This window comes from Perognathus longimembris, chromosome 11 (genome assembly GCF_023159225.1).
Source record: "Perognathus longimembris pacificus isolate PPM17 chromosome 11, ASM2315922v1, whole genome shotgun sequence".
NCBI classification, from domain to species: domain Eukaryota; kingdom Metazoa; phylum Chordata; class Mammalia; order Rodentia; family Heteromyidae; genus Perognathus; species Perognathus longimembris.
The window spans coordinates 41,890,011-41,909,209 of NC_063171.1; the positions used below are offsets into that span (position 1 = coordinate 41,890,011).

The 19,199-nt window shown below is 42.3% G+C and overlaps 1 pseudogene; it reads right to left on the reverse strand.

Moving 5' to 3' along the window:
- Positions 1–14,246: 14,246 nt before the first annotated feature.
- LOC125360032 lies at positions 14,247–14,958 on the reverse strand (annotated as a pseudogene).
- Positions 14,959–19,199: the final 4,241 nt, after the last annotated feature.

A 19,199-nucleotide genomic window follows, 5' to 3' on the forward strand; every position in this document is an offset into this window, starting at 1 on the left:
GGGAGCTGCAGTGTCAAGAAGTTTTGGCTATCACAAAGAATGTGGGGGAGCCACTAGTATGGCTTAAACTCAGGACCTGAGTACTGTCCCTTAGCTCTTTCACTCAAGGCTGGTGTTCTACTGCTTGAGCCATTGTTTCAGTTCTGGCTTTTCAGTGGTTAATCAGAGATAAGAGTCTCAATGGACTTTTCTGTCTGAGTTGGCTTATAAACTGCAGTCCTCAGATCTCAGTCTCCTGAGTAGCTAGGATTACAGGCATGAGACACTGGTAGCTGGCTCACTAAGTGGTTTTAATACAGGAAAGAAGCATGATTATATCTTGACCTCTACAAGATAAATTATCTCTTTAAATATTAGCAGCTCTAGGAAGAGCTGGGTTACAGAGGAAGAGGGAGGTGGAAGGATCTGTATTGATCAGAAGCAGAGCCAACTGTTATTGGCAATGGCTTTGGGAAATGTTAGAAGTTGGGTCATAGTAAGGATGACTGAGTTTGGCTGGTTACATTGACCTGTCATGTGGAGCAAACAAACAAATCATTGAATACCTTAGTTCTGACTAGCTATCACTGAGTTATTTCACGCAATTCCCAACATCACTTGTGAATTTGACATTGTGGACATTCCCATTTCACAGGTGAGCAAATGAGAGCTCGGAGGAACTCAGATGCATAGCATGCACGTAGAATACTCAAACACATGGCATGTAAGTGCTAGAATGTCCCTTTGGGCTCCCGTATGTATGTCTAGGGCTCTGTTGCTACATGGCAGTGTCTTCAGAGAGCAAAGAGAATCGAGATCTAGAGTTCGTCATGCTGTGGTGGGCCATCTCGCTTTGTGCTGCTGTGAAGAGCAGACCCCAGTGGGCATGCATGAGAGACAACTCATTCTGTGGTGGCCCCCACTTGGCGCCTGAGGGATAAGCAAATGTTCTGAGGGGAGGAGGATCCCAGAGGGCTAGAGAGCTAGCCTGTTCTCTAGGAGGCACCTGTCCCACAGGACACCATCCTTTCTGGAAAAGCTGCTCACTCCCAGGACCGGTTTGTTTCTGCCAGTGAAGCTCAGCAGGGCGGTTTGGCAACCTGGCCCTTCAGGGGCTGCTTTTCTTGTTCTTTCTCACAAGGGAAAGGGATTTCTTAACTGCTCAGCTGTAAGAACAAATGGGTGGTGAAGGTGATGGTGAAATGGGGTACAACCCCACCCTACTCTGCAAAAGTTCCTGCAACCTAGGGCCATTGGGGTCTTGGGAACTCTGAAGGAGCCATGATTCATATGCCCAGGAAGGTAGAATGACCTGGGGTTCGTGTGTGTGTGTGTGTGTGTGTGTGTGTGTGTGTGTGTGTGTGTGTGTTAATATACTTTAAGTCGCCATTCAGTAGTTTATGAATGCAGTGCATCTTGATTGGTGTCATCCCTTTCAACATTTTCTCCATCCCTCCAAACAACCCCTTCTCTCATTTTTCTTAATTTTATAAGATTTGCATTGAATTTTTGACTGCCTCTTCCTCCTTCTTTGCTACATCCATTTACCTCCCCTCTTCTAAACCTCACTTCACCTCTTTCAAGTACCTATTTTTCTGCTGTTTATTTTGTTGAACTATAATTTAGCCTTTCTAAGGAATTATACTGTTTAAGTTCTTCCTTGAATTTAGTATATTTCACTCAACACATTTGTATACATTTGCATACCACCCAAAGAATTTATTTATATATTTATAAACTAATTCTAGCTTCCATATAGGAGAGAAAACATACAACCTTTGTCTCTCCTGGTCTGACTTCATTTACCATGACCTTTCTCAGGTTCTTCCATTTCTTTGCACATGATGCAATGTTGTTCCTTCTAATGGATGAGTAAAATTCCATTTTGTTCATTGAGGGGCATCGGGGCTGATTGCCTATGGTGAATAGTGCTGCAGTAAACATAGTTGTACTGGTAGCTTTATTGTATCCTGCTATGTAATCTTTTGGATAAATATCCAAGAGTAGAATTGCTGGATCATAGAGTAGTTCTATGTTTAGTTTTTTTTAAAATTTAATGTGATATACAGAGGGGTTACAGTTACATAAGTAAGGTAATGAGTACATTTCTTGTTGAACATTGTTACCTCCCCCCCCCCCGCCGTTTCCTCCTACTTTCCCTCCCCCTTGACTCCCCACTCCCTCCCAAGTTTTAAAGTTCATTTCCAACACAGTGTCCTGTGAGTACCACTGTTGCATTGGTTCACTCTTTGTCTTTTTTTTTTTTTTTTTTTTGCCAGTCCTGGCCCTTGGACTCAGGGCCTGAGCACTGTCCCTGGCTTCCTTTTGCTCAAGGCTAGCACTCTGCCACTTGAGCCACAGAGCCACTTCTGGCCGTTTTCTACATATGTGGTGCTGGGGAATCGAACCCAGGGCTTCATGTATACGAGGCAAGCTGTCTTGCCACTAGGCCATATTCCCAGCCCTTCCCTCTTTGTCTTTTGTCTCACCATTTTGTTATTCCTTTCCCTTCCCCAAATCAGATAATCATATATACAAGACATTGGGTACCAAATAAAAAACAGTGACAACAGGGGATAAACAAAAGGAAATAACTTCACACAGTATATTAAATACAAAAACAAAGAAACACAGAAAAAAACCTCTTGGACTTCATTTCAATTAGCATTATTTTATATGGTCATATGTACATAGCTATTGAGCTGTTGTGATCCTCTGCTAGGACTATCCTAGACATACACTGATTATTACAAATGAGGTAAACCATGGAGCCTATGTTTCTTTGCATCTGGCTTACTTCACTTATTATGACTTTTTCCAAGTCTTTCCATTTCCTTACAAATGAAGCGATATTATTCTTTCTGATAGAGGCATAGAATTCCACTGTGTGTATAACCATATTTTCTTGATCCATTCATCTACTGAGGGGCATCTGGGTTGGTTCCACATCTCTGCCATGGTAAATAATGTTGCACTAACATGCTTGTGCTGGTAGTTTTAGTGTGGCCTTGTTTGTGATCATTTGGGTAAATGCCCAGGAACAGGATTGCTGGATCAAAGGGGAGCTTTATGTTTTGTCTTTTTTGTTTTGTTTTGTTTTGCCAGTCCTGGGGCTTGAACTCAGGGCCTGAGCACTGTCCCTGGCTTCTTTTTGCTCAAGGCTAGCACTCTACCACTTGAGCCACAGTACCACTTCTTGTTTAGTCTTTTGAGGAGTCTCCATTCTTCTTTCTGGAGAGATTGAACAAGTTTATATTCCTACCAACAGTGTACTAGGGTTCCGTTTCACTCACATGTTGCCAGCATCTGTTATTGTTTATGCTCTTGATGATGGCCATTCTAACTGGGGTGAGGTGGAATCTCAGTGCTGTTTTGATTTGCATTTCCCTTGTGGCCAGAGATGTTGAGCATTTCTTCATGCATCTGTTGGCTATTTTTACTTTGTCTTCTGAGAAGTTTCTATGTAGCTTATTTCTATTTATTAATTGGATTGTTCATTCTTTGAGGGTTTAGTTCAAATACTTTTATTTAACTCTATTCATGTGTCAGCAATGTGCTAAGGTTTTATATCCAGGATTTGAGGTTATCTTCAACATAGCCCAAAGAAGTAGGTATCTACTATTTCTATTTTACAGATTAAAAAAATTGATGTTGTTCACTACCATTTGTGTCCCCTTGATACCTGTCCATTGCTGCTCCATACACAGACAGGCACTGTTCCGGATGATGGGGAGATGGCCGAGGACCTGGTCAGAAAGGCCCAGGACAGCAGCCTGCTGTAGGCTCCTCACAGGTCAGATAGGATGATAGATGTGAGTGTATTAGATGGATGGTAAAGTACTGCAGGTTGCTAGAAATGAACACCATGTAGGACTAAAGGCTCAGCACACCAACAAACTTGAGGAACATACCCCACCTCAATTACCAAGCTAAGATGGGTCACGTATGACTGCTTTACCACAGTACTTGGATGAAGTGACAGGTGATCTTAGCCTTCAGGTTCAAAAGGACAGAGTACAATATGAATGCGAAATTATCACATGCTGTGAGGAGATTCCCTCCTCTTTCTACCCTTATCACTGAAATATTCTAGTTCCTTCTACAGTGCCTGACCTGGGGCTGAGGAGGCCCTGTAGAACAAGGTTCTAGGGTGGAGCAGGAGAGTGCGCTCATTCTCAGTCCTGAGTCCCCATTGGCATGGATTTGTGCTCTGAAGTCTGAGAAACTTGAGTGTGTGAAGAGAAAGGTGGAGGAACTTTATGAGTTAACTCTTGGCTAATAATTGTATTTGTGATGACTGTCATCATCTTCTGTTCCCTCAAATTTCCAAGTCAAGAATCTTATATTGTTTTGTGTTTTATTTATTAATGTGCTGTTCTTAAGCCCATAGAAATGAGTGTATCTGTTACAAAGTCTATTGAATAAAAACAGACAACAGAACCAAGAAAAGGAGACAGATTAGATATGGGAATCAAGGGGTCAAAATCTCTTGTGTGTGCATGTGTATTTTGTGTGTGTTGTATGTGTGTGCCAGTACTGGAGCTTGAACTCAGGGCCCTGAGGTCTTTCTTGGCTTTTTCACTCAAGGCTGGCACTCTACTATTTGAGCCACACTTTCACTTCTGGATTTTTGCTGGTTAAAAAATTGGAGATAAAAATCTCAAGAACTTTTCTTCCCAAGCTGGCTTTGAACCTTGATCGTCAGATCTCAGTTTTCTTAGTAGATGGGATTACAGGCATGAGACAGCAGTTCTCAGCTTGTCCATTTATCTTGATGTAGCCATTCCATGATGTATACACATATGCATGTATGGTTTTTGTTTGTCAATTAAAAGTAAGATAAAATAATGTAGAGCTCTCCCCCAAATATCAAAAGGTAAGTTTTTAAAAAAGCGTTTTTCTTTTTTCCAATGATACACAAAATATATAACTTCTGATTATAAAAGTAGAACATGGTATGGGGCTGGGAATATGGCTTAACGGTAGAGTGCTTGCCTTACATGCATGGAGCCCTGGGTTCGATTCCTCAGCATCACATAAACAGAAAAAGCCGGAAGTGGTGCTATGGCTCACGTGGTAGAGTGCTAGCCTTGAGCAAAAAAGAAGCTAGGGACAGTGCTCAGGCCCTGAGTTCAAGCCCCAGGACTGGCAAAAAAAAGAGCATGCTTACTTAGAACATTTATGACATAGAAACAGTATCACTAAAGAAAAATTACCTAAAAGCTTAGATTACATTAGTACTCTTTTATTTATTTTATTTTTTTTCAAATTTTTATTATCAAACTGATGTACAGAGAGGTTACAGTTTCATACATTAGGCATTGGATACATTTCTTGTACTGTTTGTTACCTTGTCCCTCATTAGTACTCTTTTAAAACATATACTTATGCATTTATTATTTTAGAACTGTTTTCACTTAAGGAGACTGTGTAATTGTTCTCTTATACTTTGTTTTAATGACCAAATTATATTCCATTGTATGGCTATATCACTTGTTTAATCATTTCTCTACTAATGATATATTATTGTCTTTAAAAATTCTTTAGTGGGCTGAGAATATGGCCTAGTGGCAAGAGTGCTTGCCTCCTACACATGAAGCTCTCGGTTCGATTCCCCAGCGCCACATATATGGAAAACGGCCAGAAGGGGCACTGTGGCTCAGGTGGCAGAGTGCTAGCCTTGAGCGGGAAGAAGCCAGGAACAGTGCTCAGGCCCTGAGTCCAAGGCCCAGGACTGGCCAAAAAAAAAAAAAAAAAAAAAAAAAAATTCTTTAGTAAGCTCTTGTAGTTAAAATCATTGTAGTGTCTCTGTAAACACATCAATTGCTTTCTTATGGTAAATTCCTAGAAGAAGGATCGTGGGCTTGTGGCACACCTGTCTTGTTTAATGTACGTGTAAGAACACAGAGTATGGAGTCCAGCCACTTTGGGCTGGATTCCAGCCCAGCCTGACTGGCTTTGGAGGATTACCTAGCACGGTAGTTTCCTGCCTGGTGTTATGGGGATAACAGCTCCTCCTTTATTGAGTTGCTATGAAACGTATGTGGTTAACACATGGTGAACACTTAGGTCACGGCCTGACCCACAGTGAACGACCAACTCCTGGCTATCATTATCGTTATTGTTGTGATCCTTGCCAACTAGTCCTGAAACACTGCCCTACTTTAGACTCCCACAAGCATTGTGTGAGTGTTCTTTCTGCATACCTTTGCCAATACTGGGTATTATCATTCCTTTATTATTTCACTGTTTGCCAACTTGATGTGCCAAATCATTGCTTTAATTTCATTTCATTGACCACTGGTGATGGATAGTTTGCATCTTTATTGGTAGTTCTTTATTGACTAGTGGATTTCCATTCATGTTTCTGGTGGATGGTTCAGCTTTCTTATTAAGTTCTTCTTTTAATTTGTAGGGTAGAACATTACTCTCTGGTTGGCTATGTGTGTCATTATTGTGGTTTTTTTTTTCTCTCCACTTTTTCTTCTGCTGTTTACTGGGATATTGGTAAATACAGAAATTGTAATTTTCTTTGTTTTACCTATGCTTGTACACTTATGTACCCACCTTGAGATCAAATTGCTTACCCTTCCTAATTTTTTTGCATTATAATAAATTTATTTTATGAATATCCACAATTTCCTAATCTTTAATTCTATTTGTTTTAGTTTTTACATATTGAATTCAAAGAAAATTATTTGGGCATTTTAGTAATGAATTTCTCCACCTTTCGGTTCAATCATTTATTAATTAGTTATAAACAAAATGAGATTTTTCTTGGCTTATTTCTTGCTTGTCTCTCCTATTCCATAATCTCTGCTCATCTGCTTGTACTTTTGACTTTTTTTTTTTGCCAGTCCTGGGCCTTGGACTCCGGGCCTGAGCACTGTCCCTGGCTTCTTTTTGCTCAATGCTAGACCTCTGCCACTTGAGCCACAGTACCACTTCTGGCCATTTTCTATATATGTGGTACTGGGGAATCGAACCCAGGGCTTCATGTACACAAGGCAAGCACTCTTGCCACTAGGCCATATCCCCAGCCCCTATATTTAACTTTTATAGCTTTATGAAATACTTTAACATTTGTGGATACAAGCACACTTTAAGAAATGCTTTCTTGCTGCTGTCATGATTATTTCTGTAAATAAGCTCCTTGTCATTTGATTGGACTTGTATTCATTTGATAAATTAATTCAGGAGAAATTAATATTTTAACACTTTTGTACTTTCTCATCTAGAGACATAGTAGTTCTTTTCCATTAATTGTTGAGACATTTAAGAATAAGTTTTAATTTTATAGTAGTTTGAGAATTACAGGAAAGTTGCAAAGGTAATGTCCCTGTGTACCTCAAATCCTGTTTTCCCTTTCTGCTAACATTTTGCACTATTGCTACAAACACTGAATCACTGTAATTATATACCATATTAGCTACGTCCTTTTATGGGCCTAGCATACCAGCTGGGATAGCACATTATTCATCTTGTCTCTTAGGCTGCTCTGGGCTGTGGCTGTTTCTCAGAGTGTCCTTATTTGTAATTTCAGATATCTTAACCTGTTCCTTAGTTCAGCTTGGTCTCATGCTTGTCTCTGATTAGATCAGGCATTTTCATGCAGATGGAGCAAAAGAAAAATCAGAGGGCTGGGAATATGGACTAGTGGCAAGAGTGCTTGCCTCATATACATGAAGCCCTGGGTTTGATTCCTCAGCACCACATATATAGAAAAGGCCAGAAGAGGCGCTGTGTCTCAAGTGGCAGTCTTGAGCAAAAAGAAGCCAGGGACAGTGCTCAGGCCCTGAGTTCAAGCACCAGGACTGGCAAAAAGAAAAAAGAAAAAAGAAAAATCAGAGTTAGAAAGACCTTAGTTTTTGAGAGAGTTCTCCCTCAACATCTATCAGTATGACCTTACAAAGAAAGGCATTGAGTTCCCCTCCAGAGCATGGTGATACATAGAAAAATTGCTTTTCATGACCACTTTTATTTTGACCATCACAAAAATCCCAGGTCAACACACACGATGTTCACTTCAAGGAAGGCCATGTTTTGAGCTGCTAGATGAATACATTTGCTTATATAGTATTCAATTTGTCCGCAAATAGAGAAGAGGAATCTACAGTGACTCCTTCAGTGTACCTTTTCCAATGTTTAGGATGAAAAATTTAGAGTCCAATTGCCTGGATCCACCCCTTAATTAGTTTTCTGACTTTGGTATCTCTATACTGTGGAGACCTAATCTCAAGATGGAAGAAGAGAAAGCAGTTACTCCAGAGAGCTGTTATGCAAATTGGATGAGCCAGCACCCCATAAATGAACCACTGTGTTAGTTATGGTAGTCATTATTATTTCAGCTGAATTTTCTCATGGACTCTGGACTCCTGAGGGCTGGAAGTTACACTCTTAGGTGCCGGCTTGAAGCACTGCTGACTGTATTTGCACATGATTTGGAATCCAAATTAATAGATAGTAGGGTTGATAATCTAGTATGAAAGTTGAGCCATCAAACTGGTGCTCTAATCTAGATGGAAGGCTAAGTGTGTCTCAATGGAGCCAGGCCTTTGGGCCACCCACTGGTAAGGTTGAGTTTCCTTTAAGCAATACCCCAGGACCAGCTATAAACCACACAGAGGTCTTTGGCGGAGGCTCCCGGCATCTACCCTACAGCAAGTAGAATTTCATGTCCTGATTTAAAAAAAAATGTTGTTTGATTACTGGAAAATCTTCTGCAAAGCTCCTGTCATAGCTGACTAGCTTGTCTCAAGATCTCCAATCCCTACCTCCCCACCTCCTTTTGTTTGAATTAGCAGTATAATGATCTATTATCATTTCCATTGAGAATTTCTTCTAGGACAATCCACAGGTTTGCATCATGAAATTATTGAATCAACTGATACTTGAAGGAAAATTTCCAAACATAACCATTTTCATGAATGATTAGTTGATATTGGTCTATAATTTGGGGGCAGAAATGAGATTCTAGGAGCTGTTCTCTTGGGGCCTTATCTGAATCCTGATATAGAACTACATCTCTTAATTATGTCAGGAAGACACAAATTCATTTCATGCTAACACATTGCCATATTTTCTACTGCTTAGAAATATCCCTCTACCTAAAAATTGCAGTTGTTTGAGATTTCATCCTTGCCAAACCTTAAGGATTTAACTTGCCTAGTGCTTGAGTTAATGCTGATTTCATTCATCCATCCATCCATTTATTTATTTATTTGTCTGTTGGTTGTGGGGTTCAATTGAACTCAGGGCATGGGCACTGTCCCTGAGCCTCTTTGTGCTCAAGGCTAGCACCCTACCACTTAAGCCACAGCTCAACTTCTGGCTTTTGAGGAATTAATTGGAGATAAGAGTCTCATGGGGCTGGCTGCAAACTGTGATCCTCAGATCTCAGGCTTCTGAGTAGCTAGGATTATAGGTGTGAGCCACTGGCACCTGGCTCTGCTGATTTTGACCAGTGGAGATAAGTATATTTATATCTCTGGGTTAATGCCTAGGCTTGAAGTCATTGCATCAGTTTTTGTTGTTGTTGCCTGGAGCTTTATGAGTTGGATAGAAATTTGTGAGTATATACTTGAGCACTTATATTTTTTACGAAATAAAAATATTTCCACATTTAACATTTATAAATCAGGAAACTGAGTACAAAGATCTGCTGTACCATGAAATAGAGGCAAAGTTAGAGCAAGGGTCATAAGTACAGTTTTTCTGAAGTCACAGCTCAGCTGTATCTTAGGGAATTCATTTCATCACTCAGCTGGGGAGAGTGGCTCACTCCCTCTCCTGGCCACCTTGTAAGCTATACACATTTTTTTCCCAACATCATATTTCTTTCAGCATGTGACCATTTCTTTCTTCCATTGTTTCCGCACTTGCCTTTCCTCCTAGGCTTTGAAGCCTTGTGGACAGCAACCTTGTCTTATTATTTTCTGAATTTCTAGGACCTGGCCCAAGAGCAGGCAAAAAAGGACTCATTGCAGGCTTACTGAATCAGTGAACAGATGACTGGGCGTAACGTGCCAGTTTGATAAATCATCTTGTATGTGTGTGGAGCTGCCAAGCATTCTTTATATCAAGGATTCACCACTAGAGTGTGGTATGGGGTTGGAGAGGAGGCCTTTCTTCTTAGATGATTGGTGCGTGCACTCCCGTGTGTGTGTGTGTGTGTGTGTGTGTGTGTGTGTGTGTGTGTGTGTTTGTGTGTGTGTGTTTCCTCTGCTGTGTCATTTATGTATAGACAATTTCTAAACCCAGGATGTCTGTCACTCCTCCTTAGGGCTACTGGATATCAGAGATAGAAGTGAACTTAAAGAGCCTCTGGTACACTCCTTTCCTTCCTTCTTCTTCCCTCTCTCCCTCTCTTTCTTTCTTTTCCTTCCTTCCTCTTTCCTTTCCTTTATTTTCCTTCCTTCCTTCCATTGAACTCGGAGCATTGAGCTTGTTAGGCAAGAACTTTACCATTAGAGCCATACCCTCCAGTCCTTTTGCTTTTAGTTAGCCTTGTGCTTTAGCCTGGACCAACCTTGGACCACCACCCTGTAGTCTGCCTCCTGGGACAATTCCATCCTTTCAAGATGGGGAGGAATGGGCCTTTTGTCTCTACCTCAGAGCTAGTGCCCATAGGTCAGTCAAATGGGACTGATGATTTGACTTCATAGGAAGCTGAAGAAGAGTGTCCTTTTATACGAGTAGAGGCCATGGGTGGAATAGTTAATATGCCCCACCCATATCTATATTTCACAACCTCTGGGGCTGTGAACACCCAGGGGGATTTGTCACCTGGAGATTCTATTAGAAGGACTGACAATTATCAATGGATCCACCTAGCTGCTTCATATCCGACCCCCCTTTTTTTTAACAACCTGTCCAAAACACTTTGTGAAACTGTCCTCTTCTCTCAGAGCACTCATGAGTCAGCTTCACTGAGCCCAGCCGTCTTTCAGGTGGGTGTGGCGTGAGGAGGGGCAGGATGGTGGCAGGGTGAGGGCTGTTGAACACTGGGCAGACCCACATTCCAGGGCCTTGGCAAATACCCAGTTGTTCACCTCTGCACCACTTCTGAACCCAGTGTTTGAAACTGGGTAAGGATAATTGTGAATGATGGTTTTGGTGGTAGACTTATTAAGTTCCAATGAGGGAAAGACAGGAGAGCCAGAATCAGTGTTTAAAGCCTAGTTTTAGCCTGTGTTAAATCTCAGTTGAGTATTCAACTGACAACTAGAAGAATACACTTGACATATTTTGGGAAGAGCTCTTTAAAAGTAGGTAAGTTTGTTTTCTTTCTCTTTCGTTCTTTCTTTCTCTTCCTCCCTCCCTTCCTCCCTTCCTTCCTTCCTTCCTTCCTTCCTTCCTTCCTTCCTTCCTTCCTTCCTTCCTTCCTTCCTTCCTTCCTTCCTTCCTTCCTTCCTTCCTTCTTTCCTTCCTCTCTCTCTCTCTTTATCTTTCTCTCTTTCTTTCTCTCTTTCTCTCTTTCTCTCTTTCTTGTCCTGGGGCTTGGACTCAGGGCCTGAGCACTGTCCCTGGCTTCTTTTTGCTCGAAGCTAGAACTCTGCCACTTGAGCCACAGCACCACTTCTGGCCATTTTCTATATATGTGGTACTGGGGAATCGAACCCAGGGCTTTATGTACACGAGGCAAGCACTCTTGCCACTAGGCCATATTCCCAGCCCCTCTTTTCTTTTTTTAATCTAACGTTTTATCATTTGAAATCCAAGCCTGGGAAAGGTAAGATTGGAGATGTAGAGGATGGATGTTCTCAAACTTTGTGGGACTTGAAGATCCACAGATGAGTACACTTGTATATGTGGGCCTTCTGTGACCAGTGCTTCTCCTTACCCCTCAAATGGGAGATGATCTTGGGGCCAGGAGTGTGTCTCTTCACTCCTGCAGAAGATAAGGATACCTTCTTCTTTTTCATCCTGGGGTCTCCCTGAGTTTGCTGTATCCCACATTCAGGTTTGGGGGTGCATCATGACAAGGGTTGAATCATCAGATAATGGGATTCCTCCAACACCAGATGAGCTCTATGGAGATTCACACCTCAGACAGAGGCCTTCCGCATGGTGAAGGTGTGATACCACAGGGGGAACTGCCACGTCTCCCCTGCCTCTGTGTTCTGCCAGGCAGTTGGTGCAGTGTGGCGTGGGCTCAGTCCCCAGGGTCGTTGCATTGGCTCTCTGTGCACATGGACTTGCCTGTAGCATATGTTTGTGAGAAGATGCCCTGTTCACACTTCATGTGCACAAGGCTCTAGAAGATCATGTAGAGGAATTGCTCCCTCTCTCAGCAGGGCATTATGGAGGCAGAGAGGCAGGTTTGGATCGAGTGAACTCTATGGTACTGCTCCACATGGAAGCTGAGGCACATTCACCACTTGGACCGGATTCAGCCATCTGCACCTGATTCAGCCTCTGTGGTGCTAAGGACTCAGGTGTGGCTACCTTTGTAACTGGGGCATGACATTTATGGGAGTAGGCCAGGTCCACCCTGAGAAGCCCTATAAATGGAAGGCTGGCCTTCAGTGTTGGCATCTCTCATGGTTTGGGGAAGCACCTGCTCAGCCATGCTTTTTCCCCCCATTAGCCTGACCATCCACTGGCCCCCCTCCCCCTGACATTTTTTTTTAAATTAAGGATTCTTATATCCTAGGGTAGGTCTGGTGTGGGATGTTCTTTGAAGAGTAAAGCAATCTAACAAAAACTCAAATGTCCCACTGGTGTCTCTCCTTTGCCGCCTCAGTTCACTCCTTCTAATCTGGCTTCTGAGACATCACTCAGACTGCTCTGTAGAAGGTTGTAGACCACTCTCATTCTGGACCTATTCATATTGTTCTATTACATCAGTTCCCTTTTCTTTCTTTTTCTTTTTCTTTTTTTTTTTGGCCAGTCCTGGGGCTTGGACTCAGGGCCTGAGCACTGTCCCTGGCTTCTTCTTGCTCAAGGCTAGCACTCTGCCACTTGAGCCACAGAGCCACTTCTGGCCATTTTCTGTATATATGGTGCTGGGGAATCGAACCTAGGGCCTCATGTATACGAGGCAAGCACTCTTGCCACTAGGCCATATCCCCAGCCCCCCCTTTTCTTTCTTGGACACCTCTTATTTTTTCATTCTTTATAAAATGTATTCCTTAAAACTTAAAAAATTGTTACTATAAAGGTGATACACAAAGGGGTTACAGTTACATAAGTCATGCAACGAGTGCATTTCTTTTTTTTTCCATTCCTTTAGATATCATAAGAAATTTATTTCACATATAACAATAAGCATATTGAGAAAGTTAAATATTCATCATCCTGATAGTGGGAAAACAATATAAAGTTGTTTAAAAATCATACCACTAGGAAAATATATATCACAGCCTTGACACAGCAAACAGGCAATAATTTCAAGTAGTAAGTTGGTTAAAAAAAAAGACATGGTCCCTACACAAAAGATAAGGTGCCATGCTATATTAGGGCAATACCACATGTAGTAAAGACTCCTGGCACACTGGTATTTGGTAATGAGTTTGTGTCTATGTTCTTTGCTCTAAGGGAGTTACAGCTTTTCTCAGTTGGAGTTGCTTAATTTTTGACCTTACTGTGCCCAGGGGATGATCTCAATTAGGTTCTATGAATTCAGGGGCTAGGTAAATAATGCTGGGTTTAGGCTTTTATTCCATTCTGTTCTACAAAATCCAAGGATTTTGGATTCCAGTGTTTTACAATTCTCTTAACTAGACAATGGTTCCTATGTTAGTGTTTATTACTGAATACCGTATTTATGTATCCCTTTTCCCCACAATGGGAAGTATCACTGCCAAGACCATCCTATCATTCTGCTACAAAAAGCCTCAAGGCTTATTAGCTAGTGGAGGAAGCTCTTTGCTTTCCAACCACAAGTGTGACACCGTCCTTTGTGATTCTGCAATAATCTCCAGGCTGAAAAATGCAATGTCAGAAATTCAAATTTACATCTTGATGGCAAAAGGCACCACTCAAGTTCCCATCCAAACCACTGTTTCTTCCAAGTCCATATCCTAAGTCTAACTCATGCAAAACCAAGCAAAACTAAAGATCTAGAGACATTTTCTTCCCCTTCTAAATTAGTGATATACTGGAATTTGCTTTATAACTCCTGGAAATTTGTGTCATGACACTTATAGTAAACAGGAATTGGCAATAGACACACCTCTCCTCAACGTCACCAGATTAGAAGCGGGTTACAGGAACATGCCAACCTGTTGCAACCTGTGTAGTAAGAAGAATACATTAGTTGTAGGATCTCTGGCTTGGTACATGGGAGATCTCTACTGCTAAGAAAAGCCCTTGCCATATGAAATTTAGGCTCTAGAACACTCTCTCGTGCTATTGTGACCCAAATTTAGCACCAGTGTTTTCCATTTCATTTTCTATAATTAAAACGTAAAAGAATCATGTCCAGAGGCAAATGAAATATGCCTTAAACTTGTTGCCATCCTTAGTTTCTTCACTTATAAACTTTTCTTAAGAGACTAAAATTCCCATTTCTTATTAAATAGATTCCTGCCCCGAGTCCCATGGTCACTAGCAAAGACTTTTATTTTCCAATGGATGAGAGAGACTCCTTCATCTTCTTGGTCATAGTTGGGATGAGGTGCATGTGGTCATCCACACACTTGGTCACACAACTGTCCAGCTGCCGTTTCACTTGACGCTCCTATTCCCTGCATCTATTGAATCTTTGGCTTTGTCATTACAATGCATGATGCATCGGGCTAGGCAGTCCTGGAACTTTTCCAGTTCACTGGTCACCAAGGCCTGTGCTTGAGCCAGAGGAGCATGGCAGTGTTCGATGCACTGGTGCACCTGTTGCATGGATGCCTGGCTACCTTCACAGCAGGTGGCACTGCACTGGAACATGAGGCCCTGTGTCTTCTGGATGTTCTCTCTCACCACACTCTTCACCATGGAGTCCACTGCCTCCTGCATCTGGAGCTGCTGCACCTCCACCATGGCGACCCCGGTTCTGCAAGGACTCGCCGCTCATGAGTGCATTTCTTTTAAGACAGTGTCACCCTTTCTTTGTTTTGTTCCAGTTTCCTCCATCCATCCCCCACCCCAAATTTGTATAGCTCATTTTCAACATAGTCTCCAGGGAGTAAGTACCCCTGCTGCATTTGTTCACCCTTTGTCCTTCCATTTCTGTGCCCCTTCTCACCTTCCCAGGGACAAATAAATGAAAAAACAAGGTGAAAAGAAAAGAAAAAGCAGCAATGAAGAAAAAAAACACCTCTTGTTTTCATTGCCTGGGGTTCTTTTGGATAAATATTTTATATGATCAGATGCACATAGGCATTGTGCCTTTCTGTTCCTCTCCTAAGGACACCTCTTTTCTATCTTTCCAGAATATTTTTATTTTCTTTTTTCATTGAATGCTCCTTGCTAGTTGGCTATACAGACTCCTTCTCTGCTGTTCAACTCTAAGATTCTGCAGTGTCCTTGACTTAACTTACTTCCCCTTGGGTGATCTTAACCATTCTCATGTCTTTAAATAGCTTTTTTTTTGCGACAACAGATCCAAATTTCTATCTCTCTCTCTATCATATATCTGTCTATCATCTATTTATCTTCTATCTATCATCTATTTCTGTCATCTACATAGAATAGCTTTGGGAGTATTTCTTCCTTCACTTCCATGCGGCATCTCATGCACTGGCTTCCCTTGCTAGTCCTGTCCCTTCCTCCAAAATACTTAAAATCACTCCTCCCTGCTTCTCATGCTAAGTTATAACTAAAGTTGCCCCTGCCTTGCTTGATTTCCTACTTCTACCCACTTTGCGAATGGTCTAATCTTTGGAAGCTTTGAATCAACTAAATATCCTTTCTCAGTTTAAAACTCTTTAGGGGCTCGGCATTGGTGGCTCATGCTTATAATCCTAGCTATTTGGGAGGCTGAGAGATGAGGATCTTGGTTTGAAGTCAGCCCTGGCAGGAAAGTTCATGAGGCTATTATCTCCAATTAACCACTTAAAAGCCACAAATGGACCTGTGGCTTGTTGGTTTTTAAATTGCTGGGCTTAGCTCTATCCCTCCCCGACACGTGGGGAGGGGTCCTGGGCTTATCTATCTTCTCTGCGGGGGATCCATACTCACTCTCTCAGGCCCGCCCCCGGCCGGGTATCCACGCAGGAGTGGAGATCCGGATTAGCATCAGGATGCATGTGGGTGCGAGACTCCCTACTCGCCAGCCCAAGGAAGACATGAGCGCATGAAGTCTCGGAGATGTCTCTGGGACAGTTCTACTTTATTCAGATGAGAAACCACAAAGATATACCCCAGAGGCGGGCACAGGGAAGGGGAGAAAGGATTGGCTCTGAGGGGTGCCCATCAAGTGATGTCAGGGGACCTCCCTCGGGGGTGGAGGCCCAGCCCCCCAAGGATGGGCCCCTGGGGTACCCCTCCATTACACACGTGCTTGCCCCAGGAGCAGGGCTTCTCTTCCTGTTAAAGGCAGGAAGGGGAGGGACAAGCCAAGGTCAGCTGTGGCCTCTTAAAGGCACAGCTGACCCCAACAGTGGCTCAAGTGGTAGAGCACCTGCCTTGCATGGAGAAAGTTAAGGGGCAGTGTTGAAGCCCCAGGACTAGCACTACAAAAATGAAACAAAACAAAACTCTTCAGGGCCTTCGAAATACCTACAAGTATCTGTAGATACCTAAATATATATACATGTTGCTGAGATCTGTTAGAATGCAAGGTCAGGCAAATGTATATTTATTCATATGAATATACCTATATACACAGGTCCATATTCACTTTGACTATGTCTTCTCATCCAAAGATAAGCTTAGAGGTCTGGGAGCCATCAGGGTCTGGTTTTGCCATAGGCGTTATAACCTAGGATCTCAGTGAGAGCTTAGCAAATGAATAAATGAGCGTTGATTCTCAATTGTACAGGTGCTTTTGTTTGTTTACTGTTACATCTCTAGTACCCTAAAGAAGGGCTGGCATACTGTAGTGGTTTAACAGTAAAGATTTGTTGGGGAAAAAAAAAACGCTGAATAACTTCAGGAGAACACAGTACTGATCTACATATGGGCTAGGTCCTTATGCTATACTGAAATCAAAGGTAATTGCCTAGTGAAGCTTTTGCTAAGTAATTCACATCCAAGAAAAAATTCCCTCTCAACTCTGATATTCATACATCACGACTATCATGAAACCCATCGTATCTGTCCCCCTACCCTGATCACACTCACTACCATTACCCCTGACATCAATGCTAAACTCTAAGCTCCCCTCCATGCTGGTATATACAGTGTGAGTTGTCAGATGGATATTCTGCCTGACTGGGACCAGATCCCAAGGATTTATTCATTTAGCATAAGAAATGATCCTCAGGTGCATCATCCTCTGGACAGGTGATCCGAGGGGCCATTACTCCCCATCTCAAAATCTGAATGAATTCCCCAGCAGCAGACTCAGGTTTGGAGTTCAGTGTTAAGTCCTTAAACATAGACTATGAAACCTGACTGAGAGTATATTGTCAGGGATCCTTTACCCCGGGCTAACATTTATGTTTTTAGATCAAGAATATGGGCTTGGAATCAGATGAGCTGCATTCAGGTCCTGACAGTGGTACCTACTAGCTAAACAATCTCTGCCAAGATGTTAAACATTTCAGATCCTCAGCTCATTTTTTATTCATTCACCACTCATTACCATCTTCTAGGATCTGACAAAGTGTGGAGACGATGGCAAATGCTGTGTCTCAGTGCTATAGACTAGATGGAAAGCAGTCCTTGTACTTGAGAAAATTGCTGGAATCCCATTGTGTAAAATATACCACATTTTATGGATTCATCAATGGGCATTTGTTTCTGATCTTTGGTTGCTGTGGCGAATACTTGAAGGAACATCCTATTAATGTTTCTTGGGGATCCTACCCAGTTTGTATGCTTAGAAGAGGGATTTCTCACTCACTGGGTATGCATATATGCATATGTTTGGCTTTGGTGATTATTACTGGCAAAAGGTTTTCCAAAAGGGTCACACCAATGTGCACTCCTACAAGCTCACCAGCGCTGTACATTCTGCCTCTTCATTTCTGCCATTCCAGCGGTGTGTTATGGTATACCACTGAGGTTTTATTGTGTGTTTTTGTGATGAACACTGAAGTTGAATAGCTTCCCCCCCATGTTTAGTGGTCATACTGAAATATTTTTTATTGCCAGGGTGTGAAACATAAAGACTCTAGACTTACTACAATAGTCAATGCATGCGGAAATGTAACCAGGTAACTTGAGGGGATGGGTAGGCTTGGGAGAGATGTGTGTGTGGGAATACTGGATCAAAATGCCTTGGATTTAGAAACTGACATGTTGGATTGAAACACCTTTGGACAACTAAAGACAATAAAAACTATATCAACGAAGCCAAACCTTGAGTCTTGAGAAGAGGAGGATCTTTCCTCTAGTCACTAGAACAACTTTTCTTCTTCTTCTCAAATCCCTGTTGGGGAAGAGGTTCCATTTTCCTAGTTGTGGCATGGATAAGTTAGTGGAGCAAATTGAGCACCTGCAAGGACTTGTCCTTGATGCCATTGTCAGGTTCTTCCTCGGGTTTAAGAAGCATGTGCTGCACTTAATTCACATTGAAATCTAGCCTACACATCCTCAAACCTTCTCAGTTAGACACTGGGCCTCTGTTTGCATACTTTCAAGTGAGGGTGAACTCCCTAGGGTATGAGAGGCACATTGTATTCTTTCCTGTCAATCAAATGTTCACTCAGTTCATTCCCTAGTCTACCTCTGGCCACCTTGTCTTATTTTTTCACTTCCTTATTTATGCATATGCTTAGTTGTTTGTTTATTTTGTGTGTCTATTCCCTCAGAGCTCCCCCCTTCTCTCCCCCCCCCCCCAAGCAGGGGCTTGGAGTATTTAGCTCATCATTGTTCTCTCCAGTGTTCCAGTGCTTGGTACAGTGCTGGGCTCTCAACATCCCTGAGCACTTCTCTCAAGGCAAAAATGGAGTGAGGGAGTCTAGATGTGAATTTAGCAGTCTGATTCCTAAGTCTGTGTCATGGACCATCAAGCATATTACTCCCTCCCCATAACTTACTTGGACTTACATAAAGCTTTCCTCCCTACTCCAAGACTATGTCTCTGGCCATTAGATGGCGCCATTGGGAAGAGCAAACTCGGCTCCCCAGTGGCTTCTGAAGGACAGGTGGCTTGTGAGATTGGCTGGGGAAAG